Genomic DNA, 8673 nt, shown 5'->3' with positions numbered 1-8673 from the left:
AGGATAACAGAATTTTGCCAAATGAGTTTGGCAGTATTCTTTGTGCTTCATTTTTGGATGTGTGAGTGAATTAGTATTAGCTTATAAATGTTTGGTAAAATTCAGCATTGAAGCATTTCTGTCCTGTATTTATAATAGCAATATTATGTAATTACAGGTTCAGTCTTACTTACTTGAATTAACAAAGATTTTTTATTTCTTCATGATTTATTCTTGGCCATTGGCATATTTTTGGAAATTATTTATTTGACAATTTTCTAAATCATTGAATTTTTAGAATATAACTGCTTGTAGGAGTCTCCCTGGTATTTGTAGTTCTCTTCTTTCCCTCTGCTCATCTACAGAAGGGCTGATCCTGATCATTCACCTAGACTATGCAAACTTTTGTGTTTTATGTCTAGATGAGAGCCTGGAATGTCATCCTGGCCTCCTATCCCAGGCTGGAGGAAATGTGGACTACATTAATATGGAAGGGAATATTGTGAATAGGTGTGGATGATCAAATAAGGAAAGTGTTAGTGTTGCTAAAGGCAAGTTTCACAACAAGGAGAGAAGATAACTGAAGAAAGATCTCTGGCAAAGGTCTGGAGGGAGAAAGGCCATTTTTTAGTGAAACTAGAGAAATAAAATGATCAAAACATTTGAGGTTGACCATGAAAACAGCAGATCATGAATTAAAGACAAGATGCATTTTCAAAAATAAGAGAATGGTCACCATGGTCATCCATGATTGGTTCCCAAATTCAAACCATTCCAAATCTTAAAATTTAAGTTGCTTAGTTTCTGGAAGGCAAGAATGAACCTGTGGAGGAACAGACTTCAACCCTGTGGGTGCTCAATAAAAAATTTGAGTGCTGTTCCTTTAACAGGATAATGAGGATGGGATCATTGCAGTACAGTTCATGATAAAACAGAGATTGTGGTCATAGTGCAGCCTGGAACAACCTGAGTGTTCTAATGGACTTGCTCAGTGTGGAGCCACATGGAATTGACCAGAGGCACAGCAGGGAATGAAAGACTATGGTTCAGGTGAAGGAAGAGCTGGGTCAGATGAAGAAAACATCCCAAAGCAAATTAAATAGTGAAATAAACTCCAAAACCCAAGAAGTGCAGTTGAGATGTTAGCCACTTCAATTTCTATATTAACCTGAATGAAGGTCATATCATTTCTGCTGCAGTAACACTGGGGAAACTACTCATTTTGTTTCCATGACAAAATATTCAGAAATACTCAGATGAAAGGGTGAATTTGACACACGTTGCAGTCCACATGATGCAGGAATTCTTCGTTATGCTGGGTTTATTAACCTGGTATCAGTGTCAGTTGTGTCCCCCAATTCCATGTCTCGGGCATTTTCCTGAGCACTCTGGGATACTCAGCAGCAATCTTGAGCTCCACCCTCTGCAAGTTAGTAGTGCTGCACAAGTTGTGAGAACAGCAATGTCTCAGATCATTGCTGCTGGACAAATGGATAGGGTGTGAGAAGAAAATTCCCCAGGTGGAAAATGCAGTGTTTTGGGTAAGATAATTTTTGGATGATGTTCATTGCCAAGCAGCCTTGTATATCTGCAGAGTAACCTGGGGTGTTTCCCTCTGTACCAACTGTTTCCTCAGTGCATTTCCAACCATCACTGTCAGTTCCAGTAGCCCTAAGTGAGCATGGCTTAAATTTGAGCTTCTTACATGGACATATCCCTCCTTCCTTTTCTTCTGGATCCTCAAAATGCTCATTTACATCCACATCATTGAAACCATAACAGCCAGGAGCAATTTCACTCTGGTTGATCAAGGCTATGTTGATGCACACTGTCGAACAAGGCAGTTTGGAAATCAAAACTTGGGGAGTTTTATGGGTATGATAATGATTCCAGATCTGGTGTTGTGCTCCTCATGGTCTGCACCAGCCTGTAAATTGTGAGTCTCCTCTATAGACACTGCAAGACAGTCCAGCATGTCCACAGTCCCTATGTCTCCTCCCAACCATCTCCTGAACACAAAGCTCCCCACACCATCCTCCTGCTTGTAATTTGCTTTGTGTTCTTTTACTTCTCAAAAAACTGCTTGACTACTTTTTCCTTTTAAGCACATGAGAAAATTTCAAGACTGGAGGGGATTAGTGCAATTTTATCTTCATGCTATCCAACCATCTGTCCATTTCTGCTGATAAAAAAGTAAATTATTTCTCAATTTATTTCATACATTTCAATGAGTATATTAAAATGTTCCCATGGAATAATTAAAGGTTGAACTGACTCCTTGTGCTTAAAGAGAAGAGCCCCTCAAGATTCTGGGGAAAGGAGATCCATGTAGTACTTGAGCACTTCAGTTTGCCATGCAGACTGGTAGGTGAGCACCCAACCAGCGCAAGCTGACCCATCATCCCATGGAAAGGTGACCTGCACACAGTAGGCAAGCCCACTGCACAAGTGCCCTTCAGGGACCCCATTGGAAGACATCAACTTCCCACTTCCTGACCTGCCAAGAAATAGTGGAAGTTGGGCAGACCTGAATGACAATTGGGATTGAGAAATTGATCCATAGCGATAGTACATTTCCAAGCCCTGATTATCATAAAGGTGAACTGAGTGCTGCATAAACCCTTAGGTCAGCACGCGGGGCCTGAGAAAACCTGCTGTTGGGTTCCCTCTTGTGCTACAAGAGTTCTGCTCTCCAGTGAATTCCACCTTCACACTCACTCATCCTGGTATGTGGATTTCATTCTCTGAACTAATAAGACAAGAACCCAGAGAGAAGAAGAAATTGAAGATGAGCTGCTGGGATCATCTGCCACCTTTCTAAATTGCAGATGCCTACAGCTTTGATGATGCTACCTGCCAGCACAAGCAATAAATTGAATTTCATCACAAAAACTCTGACTTCAAGGGAGCCTGGGAAGAGGGTCCCTAATCCATCCCGCCTCATATTGTACATGGGAACATGATGTGAAGGGATGGTACCTGTCCTTATGAAAGTATTACATCACTCTGAACAAACACTAAAAACAGCACTTATCTCTATGAATCCAGCGCTTGTTTTACAGTATGAGAAATTAGATGCTAGAGAACAGCAGTGAATGAATGAAGCCTTCCAGCCAACCAGTAATCTCTTTGGACCTGTTACTTTGCTTCCACAATCAGATTGGTCACCTACCATCCTGAAGCTCCCCAAGATGTTGAACATTTTTCAGTAATCCCAACAGAAAGATACCCTCTCCAGAGAAGCACAGTGTTCATGTACCATCCATTGAATCTCTAGAAAACACCAGTTACCAGTGAAGAGCATATTAAATGGATCAAGGGGGACTGTGGAGCACTTTTCTATGGCTTGACTGTAAAATTCCTTAAATTGGTTTCTGTTTCTGCAACATGGTGTTATTTCAGAGTGAACAATCACATATGCAAATGACAAATTCATGCAGGACTTATGCCGAAATTCTTAAAATAGAAGAAACCTGAAGACACCTTCTGTGTTGTGGGAATAACAGTGATTGATCTTGGAGATGCATGAAGTGGACCAGAGGGAGGATACATTCTTTATTGCTTGGGTTTCAAGCAGAGGATATCTGTTTCTCTGTGAGGCAGTCTTCGCTGCCCATGGATTCCTGCTGTCTATCCCATTTGGCCACCTTGACCATCTGCAGCCTTCCAGCATCTTGACTACCTTTTGAGTGCAGATAGCTCACAGACTGTTGCCTATCATCCTCCATTTGCCTGAATGCCTGCTTCTTGCCTGTCAATCACCTGTCTTTCACCTACCCATCATCCATCATCTGAGGCCCACCTACCAATTGTCCACTGGTAGCCTACAAATGGCCTGTGCACCACCAACTTATCAACAGCTGCTTGCTGTTGCCTGGAAGTCCACTATCACAGTACCCACAGGTTTGGTTATACATGGTTACTGCAATTTTGGGACAACAACCAGGACCTGCAGGGCCCTGGACCTCACTGACCACACCCCACATGAAATTGGCACCCATGACCCACGCTGCAGCTCATGATTTGCCAACACATTTGGAAGCCAGTGCAGCCATCTTGGATTATCCTGGAAGTGGAAGTTGCCATCTTTAGGTGGGGCCAATCCCATCCTGAGATGCCTGCTTGAGACTAGAATCTCATTGTCAGATACCTCTCATGCACCAACCTACTGAAGACTGGAAGGTTTGAATATGACTGTTCTAGTGCAGTTTTTTTTGCTCCTCTCAAAATTTTTCTTTTATTTCTTTATTTTTCTCACTCTATTTTCTGTTTGTTTACCTGTTTTCTCAGAGTATCTTTCTTCCTTTTTCTCATGCTAACAACCAACTTCTTTTGATTCCACTTTAAATAATACTACCATCCAGTACTTCTACATACTTTTTCCTTATTCCATTAACAATTATATTCTACACCCCTCCCCATGCTCTTTATTCACCATTAGAAATATATTTGTTATACTGAAGATAATATCTGGACTCATACACTCTGTTTATGACAATATTGTTAATACCTTCATAGGAGCTATTTGGTTTAGGGCTGCATTTTGTCTGTACTGGGTGTGACAAATATTAATCTCCCCCTTGAACAAGAGGTTTTGGAAACCTGCAGGGTCACTATAAGCCTATAAGTGGCAAAATGCAACACCCCAGGTCTGTACAGCTAGAGGGGAAGATATGTGAACGACATGAAAAAACGAGGGAAGAAAGTGTTCCAAACAAACCAAGATTCTATATTAATAGAGTCCAATGACAGTGTGGTAGAAGAAATGTCATAGAAGGAGTTCAGATTATACTTAATTAAAATTATTAGTGAAGCAAAGGATGAGATAAGCGAGTAAATGCAGGCAATGAATAATCATTCCAGTAAACAGTTGGAAGACAACTGCAGGAAGCTAAAGGTCATTTCAACAAAGAGATAGAGACTCTGAAAAAAACAAACAGAAATCCTTGAAATGAAGAAAACAATAAACCAAATAAAAAGCTCAACATAAAGTATCACCAACAGACTAGATCACTTGGAAGACAGAACCTCAGACAATGAAGACAAAATATTTGATCTTGAAAATATAATTGACCACACAGAGAAGATGGTAACAAAGCATGAACAGAACCTCCATGAACTATGGGATATCATAAAAAGACACAATTTAAGAATAATTGGGCTTCAAGAAGGTATAGAGATACAAACCAAAGGAATGATCAACCTATTCAGTGAAATAATATTAGAAAATTTCTCAAATCTGAAGAATGAAATGGAAAATCAACTACAAGAGGCTTACAGAGCACCAAATGTAGAAAGTTACAACAGATCCTCACCAAGGCACATTATAATGAAATACTAACATTCAAAATAAAGATAGAATTTTAAAGGCAATGAGAGAAAAGCATCAGGTTACACATGGGGGAAATCAATAAAGATATCAGCAGATTTCTCAGTCCAGATTCTAAAAGCTTGAAGGGTCTGGAATGACATATTTGAAGTCCTGAAAGAACATGGTTGCCAACCAAGAATCTTATACCCAACAAATCTTATACTTTCAGATTTGAGGATGAAATAAAATTATTCAATGATAAACAAAAGCTAAAAGAATTTACAAACAGAAAGCCTACACTATAGAACATTCTCAGCAAAATATTCCATGAGGAGGAAGTGAAAAACAACAATACAAGTCAGCATAGGGAAGAACTACCCTAAAGGAAAAGTCAGTCAAAGGAGAAATCAAGTCAAGTTGAAAACCAAAAATAAGCCAAAATGACCAGGAATACAAATCACATCTCAATAATAATCTTGAATATTTGTGGTCTAAACTCATCATTCAAAAGACATAGACTGGCAGATTGGATTAAAAACAAAGACCCAAAAATATGTCACCTCCATGAGACTCATCTCACAGAAAAGGAAACCTACAGACTAAAGGTGAAAGGATGGGAAATAACATACAACACAAGGACTCAGTAAAAAAGCGGAGGTTTCCATCCTTATACCAGATAAAGTGGACTTTAAGCCAAAGTTAGTCAGAAGGGATAAAGAAGGATATTCCATATGGCTTTAGGGAACCATAAGTCAGAAGACATAATGATCATAAATATTTATTCCCCAAACAATGATGCATCCATGTATGTCAACAAAATTCTCCTCAATTCCAGGAATCAAATGGACCTCAACACAGTAATTCTGGGTGAATTAAACACACCACTGTCAGAATGCATGAGAAAATGCTTCCCCATCCAGAGTCCTATCAATAGAGTATGTTGAATAACTTTGGAATTTTGTCAACGGAGAGAGAAAAAATGGTATTTTATCTGCATTTACATTTCTCTTTTTTAAAGAGTGAAGTAAGCTATCTTGTTGTTTATTAATGGCAAATTTTATTTCCTTTGTCTATGTTCCAAAAGGGTTATGATATTTTAAATTTACATTTTAAGAAGGATAGCTCTTTGTGATATGAGCAATAGATATCTCCCTTAGTTGTCTTTTTTAAGTTTGTTTATGATGCTTCTTTGAACTAAAATTGAGTTTTATGAAACAAAATACCAGTGAAATAATTTATGACTTGGGCCGTTTGAGTCGTGAAAGGTTATATAGTTACTGCTACAGTACAGATATATAAAGAAACAAATTTCAAGTTTTCTTTTTATTATTTAATAAATAATATTAAAAATATTTGGTACATGTGGAATTTTTCATGGTATGTGGGGTAAGGCAGGGATATTTCCCTATAATATTTATTGACTACTTCTTTTTCTCAGTGATTTGAGATGATGTCATCTTTATGCATTCAATGTCTATATGTATATGAGGGTACTTACTTCTGGGCATTCTGTTTTGCTAATAGACCAGTATGATACTCTTAAATTATTTAAGCTTTTAAAAATGCCTTAATGCATTTTAGTGCTAGTCCCACTTCTATGTTTTTTTTTTTTCACTATATTTAGCATCAGGTGATAAAGCTTAAAACTGTTAAGTTTTCATTGAGATTTTGTTAAATTTACAAATCAATTTACACAATGATATGGTCTTTTTATTTGTAGGAAGGCTATCTTTTCCTTCAGTGGTTTTTCAATTTTAATTTTTAATAGGTTTCACATTTTTTGACAAATATATTAATATATCTTTATTACTGTTATATATGAAATCTTTTCTTCTATTAAATATTCCAGGAGATTGTTTGAATATATGTAAAGTATTGCTTTTTTGTATGTTGGATTTGTACGTGGTAATCTAAATGAATTTTCTTACTCTTTGTAGTAGCTGTTCACAAAATATCTTGAATCTTCAAAAAAGAAAAAAAAAACAATGATTGATCTTTATCCAAGAGACTCCTGGAAGTTTGTCTTTGGACAGGTTTCTTTGACACATGGTATGGGGATATTCAGATTCACTAGATGTGGCAGTGATTTCTATAGCTCACACTACAAAGGTACAATGAAGAAGCTACAGAAAATTCTTCCAATGACTATTCCATTTTTGATAACTGCTTTATTCTTAAAATCACAAGTGTTTTGATGCTGCAATCCTGTGTGACTTTAGCCCTTGAGATTGGACAAATATTTGGAATGCAATGCTGCCTGTAACTCATATGACTAATGCTAGGCTGAGCTATTTGGAGGAAGCTGACCATCATCTTAACTGTCTTTGCCAGTTGCAATGTGACATTGGCTTCCATATTGCAGAGAGATAGAAAGCATTGGTACAGGGAGTGAATGATATACCTGCTGCCACACTGAGAGCAACTCCAGAACACAGTCGTGAAAACAATGTGAATTCACTGAGACCCGTGGAAGTCTTTAAGGAGTGGAAAGAGGGGATCATAAAAAGTTTTGCTCTTCTCTACAAATAAGCACCTTTAGAGAGGAGTAATTAAAATAAATATTTTCACATTACAATAAAAATTGACACTGAAGAAAAAAGGGCTAAGGATGCTACATGTTTTCATCACAGGACACAGGCAGACTTGTCACTGAGAAATTTAGTTTAATTTTTGTTGTGAACCAGTTTGGGTTCAGGGCATAACTGAATGGAATGCTGCCTAACTTTTACCCCTGTCATGGAGGTCAACAGGCTCCCCTATCTCAGTCTATCACCCAGGTTGGAACACTTCTTAAAATGATGGAACTTACATTAACACATTTGTTGTTATTATTATTATTTATTATCATTATTATCCAAAACCATCATTTCTCTCTGGGTTACCTCTTGGTTTTGTTCATTCTACATGTGTCTGTTTGTGTGTGTGTGTGTGTGTGTGTGTGTGTGTGTGTGTGTGTGATATAGGATTGAACCTGGGACCCCTGTTTCTCTGAGCTATATCAGCAAACATTTTTCAAATTATTATTTTGAGCCAGTCTCATTTTATTACTAAGACCGGCCCTTAACCTGCAGACCTCCTGAGTCAGGCACCTCAGGAGCTGGGATTACAGGTGGGCACTCCATTCCAAGCCATTTCATGCCTTATGACAAACACAGTGGCCTGTGTACTACACAGGGTGTCATGGGAAGTGCAACCACTGCTCCAGAGCTTCTGTGCTTTTCCTGTTGACCCCTTTCCTTCCTATTGTGTGGTGTGGATGTTCATGATGAGGAAACTCCATTATTCTTTTCTGTGTTTCCTTCTTTTCTTTTTTCTCATAATAATTACAACTGTATAATGTACACTGATAGAATATTATCCCAAGTATTGTACATTGACAAACC

The 8673-nt window shown here is 38.1% G+C and overlaps 1 pseudogene; it reads left to right on the top strand.

The window, feature by feature from the left end:
* The first annotated feature begins 2966 nt into the window (after positions 1–2966).
* LOC124967555 (archaemetzincin-2-like) lies at positions 2967–7819 on the top strand (annotated as a pseudogene).
* Positions 7820–8673: the final 854 nt, after the last annotated feature.

The sequence above is a fragment of the Sciurus carolinensis genome, chromosome 16 (assembly GCF_902686445.1).
Source record: "Sciurus carolinensis chromosome 16, mSciCar1.2, whole genome shotgun sequence".
In the NCBI taxonomy this organism is placed as follows: domain Eukaryota; kingdom Metazoa; phylum Chordata; class Mammalia; order Rodentia; family Sciuridae; genus Sciurus; species Sciurus carolinensis.
Note: the sequence above shows the minus strand (reverse complement) of the source record. Positions and strands in the feature narration are given on the sequence as shown.